Here is an 8,826-nt window from a genome sequence, read left to right on the forward strand (position 1 = left end):
ATGGACATTCAGTATATACTTGACCCTTACAGTTGCATCATGTATATGTTGTCCTACATTTCCAAGCCAGAGCATGAAATGAATGAGATGCTGAAGAACGTGATCAAAGCAGTGCGTGAAACAAATGTGAATGAAGAGGATGAAATGAAGCACATTATGCAGGCATATTCGAAACACAGACAAGTGAGCTCACAAGAGTCTGTAGCACGAACATGCAGCTTACCAATGAAGAAGTGTTCGCGAAGTGTTGTGTTTATACCAACGGATGACGATGCTCTGAAGATGAGTCTGCCCCTTAGTGTCCTACTGCACAAAAATCCAGATTCAGAAGATGTTTGGATGTCGGGAATAATAGATAAATACAGAGCAAGGCCTCAAACACCGGAGTTTGAAAAGATGTGTCTGGCAGACTTTGTGTCAAATTACCGCATTGTGTACGGTCAGCAAACTAAGGGAAAGAATGTACAACGTCTGCTCAACGATATGGGATTTGTTCAGAAAAGATCTGTCGGTAAGGCTGCTATTATTCGATATGCACGGTTTTCGGAGGAGAAACAACCGGAAAAGTTTTACGGAAGATTAGTGAAACTTTATGTGCCACATCGTTTCAATGCCCAGCTAAAACCTCCAACATTTCCAACGTATGAGCAGTTTTACAAAAGTGCATTTGTGGAACTTCCTTCCCACCCTGGTGTCCGAATGCCTGTATGCGCAATAGTGAAAGCACACCAGGAGAAATTCGAAAAACACAGTGAAGAAGTGGACAAAGCAATTGAACAGTTGCAGCAACAAGGCCCATCTGAGAATGCTTGGACAGCTTTTGCCCCTGAAGCTGAAGTGGATAATTTGGAGTGCATTGCAGAACGAGAAGATGTCAATCATGATGAAGAGGATGAGCAAGATGATGTACCGGAATACCAGATTCTTCTTGAAGATGGAGATGGAGTCGTTCCAATATTCTACATTGTCCGTCAGTGGTGTCAGAAGCGTGTCTGGGGTCATAATCCGGAACAGTTTTTTTACTTCGTGTCAGGTGGTGCTGGTTGTGGAAAATCACATGTCATTAAGTGCATATATACGGAAGCAACCAAGATTCTAAGACAACTGCCTCGACTTCAGGAGGAAGGGGATCTCTCTGTGCCTACAGTGATTTTGAGTGCATTTACAGGAACAGCAGCATTCAATATATCTGGTAAAACACTGCATTCCATTTTAAAACTGCCAAGGAACTTAAAGCCACCTTATCAAGGACTTGGAAATGCTCTAGATGAAGTACGAGCAGAATTATGCAGTGTGGAAATTCTCATAATTGATGAAGTGTCCATGATTTCGAAGGATCTTTTCGCCTATGTAAACTAGAGACTTCAACAGATCAGAGGCAGCAAGAAAGCATTTGGAGGAATCTCTGTTCTCGCTGTAGGAGACTTTTTCCAACTACCACCTCTCGGTAAAGCCAAACCGCTCTGTGTGTATGAAGAGGATGTTCTGGACTTCTGGAAGGACAGTTTTCAAATAATTACCCTTACAGAGATCATGCGTCAAAAGGAGGACCTTGCCTTTGCTGAGCTTTTAAATCGACTGCGAGTGAGGCAGAAGACTGATGTTCTTAGAGAAGAAGACCGAGTTCTGTTACTCCAAGCTGTAAAGAACCCAGAAGACTGCCCTCATGATGCTCTGCACATATTTGCAACCAACAAGGAAGTTCACATGCACAATACTAAAACAATACAGGCTATTCACACTGACATCATAACCATTGATGCCGAAGACTACAGGAAAGACCCAAGAACAGGAGTGATGAAAAGACAAAAGAAACCTGTCACTGGAAAGAAGGATGACTTGCTGGATTCTATACAAGTTGCAGTGGGAGCTCGTATAATGGTGACAAGGAATCTGGATGTTGAAGATGGAATTGTAAATGGATGTTTTGGTCAGATTGTTAACATTGTCACTAAAACAAGAGATGGAATCTCCACTGTACACATGCTAGGACTTCAGCTCGACAATCCAAATGCAGGTCTGAAACACCGCAGAAGAGTGGAAGGTGAAGATGACAACTCTGTATATATTGAGAGATCTGAAGAAAGTCTGAGGAAAGGAACAGTTCGTCGTCAATTTCCCATCAAGCTCGCTTATGCCTGCACAGCTCACAAAGTTCAAGGTATGACAATGCAGTCTGCCGTAGTGTCACTGAAGAAGATTTTCGAACCTGGAATGGCCTATGTTGCCCTCAGCCGAACAACGTCGCTTTCTGGATTACATATTACAGACTTCATTGAAAAGAAGATTTATGCTGATCCTGAAATCACAGCATCGTTGCAGAACATGAGAAAAGTGACATTCGAAGGAATCATGCCACTTTTGCAACACATAAGGGAAATCAACCAGGACCAAACACTTAAAATAGTTCACCACAACACGGAAGGACTGTCATCTCACATCGAGGATATCAGATGCCATCATGAGCTACTTTTATCGGATATTCTTTGCATAACGGAAAGTCACTTGTCTGGCTCATGTATTCCACAACATCTCCAGTTGGAAGGATACAAGATGTTTGCACGGAATAGACATGTTTCCTACTCAACCCATGCAGAAATGGCAAAGAAAGACGGTGGTGGAGTTGCAATATTTTGCAAAGAAGATATTCAAGCTCAGTCCAGACAGTACATCCAAAGTGTCACAGACCTGGAGTTTGTTGTCATCAAAATTGACACCCCAATGTGTGCAACAATTGCTGCAGTGTACAGGCCACCAAACTACAGTCTTGAAAAATTCTTGCCAAATTTAAGGGGCCTACTTGATTATCTGGACATAGTAGACAACCATCCTGTAATCATCAGTGGAGACTTTAATGAGGACCTCTTATCTGCTGGAAGAAAGGCTATATTGGAGATGTTTCAATCCAAGGGATATACACAGCTAATCACATCAGCTACAACTGAGAAGCACACACTACTGGATCACATTTACATCTCACATCCGGACTTGTGTCTTCAGTCAGGTGTGTTACATAGCTATTACAGTTACCACAATCCTGTGTACTGTATATTGCGAAAATGACATTCTGTGGTTGGCGGATATTGTTGTGTTTTTTGCCATACGAAATCGTGGGCACCGACTGCGCATTAACTTTCTTCAAGCTATGTGGTGCTGGACGTGCAATCGGAGGAGCTGGAGACGCAGCGCTGGTTGGGTTTCTGGTGCTATTATGGATGGAGAAGGTACCAGCAAATGTCGGTTAGCATGCATCAACTTTCTTTAGGCTGTGTCGTGCTGGAGGTGTAATCGGAGGAGCTGGAGACGCAGCGCTGGTTGGATTTTTGGTGCTATCATGGCTGCGGAAGGTAAGAAGCATGCTTCGGGTCTTGGATGGCCTCAGCCAACGGTTTGGCGTGTATGGTTATACCAGTGGGACTTTGATGGCCTTAGCCAATGGGTAGGTGGTTATGGTGTTTCGACAAATGGAACGATGGGCAGTAAGCATTAACAGTGGCAATAGGACTCTGACAGCCTTAGCCAATGGGTTGACTTGAATGTTTGTGCACTAATGGTTGTGTTGTTATGCCATACGAAACCGGGGGCCACTGAACCTGCATTAACGACGACAGTGGGGGCTCTTTTACAGCCTTAGCCAACGGGTTGGTGCGTATGGTCGTGTTGTTTTGTTGTCTTGCGTTGTGTTGTCATGCCATACAAAACCGGGGGCCACTGAACCTGCATTAACGACGACAGTGGGGGCTCATTGACCGCCTTAGCCAACGTGTTGTTGCGTATGGTCGTGTTGTTTTGTTGTCTTGCGTTGTGTTGTCATGCCATACAAAACCGGGGGCCACTGAACCTGCATTAACGACGACAGTGGGGGCTCACTGACAGCCTTAGCCAACGGGTTGGTGTGTATGGTCGTGTTGCAATGAGATTTTGGCATCTATGGTCATTTAACAGTGTTATGGCAGTGAGCTACAAAGCAGGTACAGCAGCAGGAAGGATGAAGGAGTAATGTGGCAGCTCGAGGGAGGACACTAGGAAGTAAAGGCGGCGGCAGCAGCATACAGGATGCAGTGAGGATTAGTGTGGCAACTCCAGGGAGGACACAGACAGTGAGAGCAACAGCGGCAGTAAGTCATAAATGATAGTAAGGTAAAGTTAGAAGTAATAAGACACTGTTGTGATGTATTTGCTTTGTGTTCAATTTGTGAAAATGTGTCATAGATTTTTTATTTGCAGTCCCCCGCTGTTCTGTTATTATTAAAATGTGCTCTTTTGTAAAGTTGCAGGAAGAATTTTGAGACGATAGCAGCCCTGTCCAACAATGGATATGAGTGTGCAATATACCATCTAAAGCTAAGTGTTTTAAGAACTTTCTTCAGTCACTGTACTACTGCACATTGTAACTACTTTGGAGGAATGTTTTATTCTAATTCTGATTCTGATGTTTTTCAGGAACTGCCAGGTCAGAATGTCTGAGAAGATCAAGTGTGCTACAACACCCATGATGACAAGCAGGATACATTGGAAAGCTGGATTTCTTTTAGTAAGTTGTAACTTTTATTTATTTGTTTTGTTTGTTTGTTAGTATATGTGTATTTAGTGACCCCATTATTCAATTGTTGATTTCATGGCTAGATAATGTGACCAAACCCATTTGGCATTGAGGACAATACTGAAGACTAAAGAAGCAAAGGAAGGAGCAGTCTCAGGTAAGTGTCAATACTACTGGTAAAGTCTAGTGTTTCAGTGCATTTTTCATACAATGTGTTGTTCAAAGGCATGTGCTTTGATGTGAAAATCAATTGTTAAAGTGTATCATGGTTTTTAGAAGAAAGAGTGGCTGAAGGACGAAGGAGTAATGTGGCAGCTCGAGGGAGGACACTAGGAAGTAAAGGTGACGGCAGCAGCATACAGGATGCAGTGAGGATTAGTGTGGCAACTCCAGGGAGGACACAGACAGTGAGAGTAACAGCGGCAGTAAGTCATAAATTACAGTAAGGTAAAGTTAAGTAGTAAGACACTGTTGTGATGTATTTGCTTTGTGTTCAATTTGTGACAATGTGTACTAGATTTTTTATTTGCAGTCCCCTGCTGTTCTGTTATTATTAAAATGTGCTCTTCTTTAAAGTTGCATGAAGAATTTTGAGACGATAGCAGTCATGCCCAACAATGGATATGAGTGTGCAATATACCATCTAAAGCTAAGTGTTTTAAGAACTTGCTTCAGTCACTGTACTACTGCACATCATAACTACTTTTGGAGGAATATTTTATTTTAATTCTGATTCTGATGTTTTTTAGGAACCGCCAGGTCAGAATGTCTGAGAAGATCAAGTGTGCTACAACACCGATAATGACAAGCAGGATACATTGGAAAGCTGGATTTCTTTTAGTAAGTTGTAACATTTATTTATTTGTTTTGTTTGTTTGTTAGTATATGTGCATTTTGTGACCCCATTATTAATTTATTTGTTTCATGGCTAGATAATGTGACCAAACCCATTTGGCATGTAGGACAATACTGAAGACTAAAGAAGCAAATTAAGAACCATATTGAAGCAGTAGAGGTAAGTGTCAATACTACTGGTAAAGTCTAGTGTTTCAGTGCATTTTATCATACAATGTTTTGTTTAAAGCCATGTGCTTTGATGTGAAAACCAAGACAGTGTTTAAGTGTATAATGGTTCTCAGAAGAAAGAGTGGCTAAATGTTTCTTGCAAGACACGTATCTGACCTGAACTTAATGCTCTGTCAGTTTTGCAGAATCAAAACAATTGAAATAAATATACTAATATGAGCCTCTCTGTTTTACCTCCTCTACCTCAGGGTGTCCAGCCTGTATGCAATGTCAGATCCAGCGGCTAGATGTCGGGAGCTGCTTCACTACACCGCTCATTGCATTAATTAATTTCATTTACTTAAAATTTAGTTTTATCATATTAAATAATTGGTTTCTATGTATAGATATATAGATATTAAAATATAAAATATTAGTTTAATATAATAATTGGTTTCAATATATAGATATATAGATATTAAAATATAAAATATTAGTTTAATATAATAATTAGTTTCAATATATAGATATATAGATATTAAAATATAAAATATTAGTTTAATATAATAATTGGTTTCAATATATAGATATAGATATATAGATATTAAAATATAAAATATTAGTTTAATATAATAATTAGTTTCAATATATAGATATTAAAATATAAAATATTAGTTTAATATAATAATTAGTTTCAATATATAGATATATAGATATTAAAATATAAAATATTAGTTTAATATAATAATAAGTTTCAATATATAGATATTAAAATATAAAATATTAGTTTAATATAATAATTGGTTTCAAGATATAGATATATAGATATTAAAATATAAAATATTAGTTTAATATAATAATTGGTCTCTCTCTCTCTCTCTCTCTCTCTCTCTATATATATATATATATATATATATATATATATATATAGTAAAGTATAGTAAAATTTAAAATATTAGTTAAAATAGGAATGTTAGTAATAATGTGTACGCCATGCCAGAAGAGGATGGGCAGCCCCCTGCTGAGTCTGGTTCCTCTCAAGGTTTTTTTATTTCCTTTTTGGTTTTTTCCTTGCCACTGTCGCCACAGGCTTGCTCACTGGGGGTGTTGTGCCAAATCCTGTGTCCCTCTCATGTCTCTGACAACTAGGGTTTTCAAAACAACAGTTTGCAAGTTGATACAAATATTTATTTATTAATTGAAATTATAAAAATATAAATAACCAGGGCCCCACAATTAATTATAAATAAAAATGTAATCATGTTAAAAGCCCCTCCTGTTTTCTGAAATGACAGGACTTTACTCTTATTACTCTTATAAATACCTGCGTTGTAATAAACCAAATCGTAAACAGTAATAGAGTATTTTAAAATATTTTTGAAAACAACATGCAGAAGGTTAACAATAATCCCAACAAATTTTTACCGGTATTATCCCAAAATAAGAACTTGTGTTAGAATTTTTGAAAGTGAAAAAAATTTGAGTTTTGAAAAAAGAATTTAAAGCAAAGATTATTGTGTTAAACAAGTTAACAAATAAGGTGGTTACTACACATATAGGTATATAATTTTTATCCGTGTATATTGTATTAATTCAACAGTAAAGTATTAGAAATTGAAGAATTTAAAGCAAAATTATTATTCTGTTAAAGAAGTTAACAAATAAGTTAGTTACCACACATGTATAGGTATATCATTTTCTACTAGTAAAAATATATTGTTGCCACTGCAAAGTAATTGTTCCTTTTTCAGACGTAGTAAAAATTGGTAAAATGTATATTTAAATGTAAAAATTATATTTAAATGTGAGCTATTACAACATTTTAGGATCTAGCTGTGCATTTAGGTGGGATTTGGCACAACAGGCGTTTTCTAAATCTTTTAATAAATTTGTTGAATTGGCACATCAAGTGTTTTTGTCTTTATTGAAACCTCTTCAATGGCACATTAAAAATGTGTTCTTGTGAACTTCACAGAATGTGCAAGGGGTACTCCATATATGTATTTGTATGTGCATATTTTTCATTTAATTTAATCGCAGGAACTAATGATTGCAAAAAAAATAATACATGAGTTTAATTTATTGACAAGGAAACTGCTGTTAAAAGCATCAGATCTACTGTAGTATGTTTGTTATGCTCTCGACTCTTTACGGCAGTTAATACAAAAATTTGCCACAAAAACCTGCATTTACATATGGGCTGTGGGTAGCATGCAAGAGGTTCATTCGAAGTTGCCATGTATAGTATGTTTTAGTTTATAGTGGTTTATAGTAAGTTGGTGATTGTATATCAACAGTGCAAACATATTTGTGTGCATTTTATTTTGTGATTTCACCGAAACAAATAGAGATTGCTCAAGTGGCGTGTCATTGCTCAGCAACCACGAGCATCAAGAAAGGAAGACCCTGCATGATTTCAGAAACACATTCCTGCACCGGATGACCAACTGGAGATAGGCTGGCATTTCTATTATATTCATTCGTACCACGAGATGTTTTTAAAAAGTGGTGGCGACAAAATCAACCTTCCAAAAAAGTAAATCCAATCATTTATTTTATACAACTGTTCAAGTGATCTTTATAATAAAGTCAGTATTTGCACTATTTTACAATAAAATAGTTGTTCATTTTATCATTATTGCACGTTTTTCTATTTTTTTAATATTATTTTGATTAAATGTATTTAAAGATTAAAATATAGAAAAAGTCAGTTTAGGAGGCAAATAGGGCCTATCCTAGAGGTAAGTTAAGTGGAAAGTTAGTAATGCATTTTTTTAAGCGTTTATTGTGTAAAAATATCAGTAATGACCAGGTGAGAAATTAAACATATGTGTTTTTTAATTATAAACGACCAAAATACACAGGGAATCTTTTTTTTAAATTGAGCTGCTACAAAATATAAATAAGGGTGGTCACTTGTTTTTTATTAAAATTAAGATGCTACATGAATTTATAATTCTTGTCCTGCACCGCCACAGGGCGATACTGACTATTATTTGTCCCAATTTCGCAATAAACAACAGACTACTGTCTGAAATAAACAAACTCAAGTGCACCCCACGCTGCTTTCTAGAGGAATTGACAGACGAGTCAATGTCTCTGCGTGGATTATTTTCACCTCATAGATGGTAAAAATCTTTAGTAATCTTTAGGGTTAGGGTTTTTTAAAAATGATTCTCAAACAATTATTTTACTCACTGGCGAGGCTACACTCAGATTGACAGTGGGTCCACACAGTCAGAAGAGACACTTATTGAGAAAGCAGAAGAAATCACGAA

The 8,826-nt window shown here is 37.3% G+C and overlaps 1 long non-coding RNA gene across 2 annotated transcripts; it reads left to right on the forward strand.

Moving 5' to 3' along the window:
• The first annotated feature begins 3,048 nt into the window (after positions 1-3,048).
• On the forward strand, positions 3,049-6,214 carry LOC141365915 (uncharacterized). 2 transcript variants are annotated; one of them, XR_012370869.1, is made up of 8 exons: positions 3,049-4,118; positions 4,272-4,322; positions 4,444-4,534; positions 4,627-4,700; positions 4,820-4,968; positions 5,120-5,383; positions 5,476-5,558; positions 5,818-6,214. It is a non-coding gene; the product is annotated as an uncharacterized lncRNA (long non-coding RNA). The 2 variants fall into 2 exon arrangements; XR_012370870.1 differs by having other exon boundaries at positions 3,051-4,118; positions 5,293-5,383.
• Positions 6,215-8,826: the final 2,612 nt, after the last annotated feature.

Source organism: Misgurnus anguillicaudatus, chromosome 8, assembly GCF_027580225.2.
Source record: "Misgurnus anguillicaudatus chromosome 8, ASM2758022v2, whole genome shotgun sequence".
NCBI lineage: Eukaryota > Metazoa > Chordata > Actinopteri > Cypriniformes > Cobitidae > Misgurnus > Misgurnus anguillicaudatus.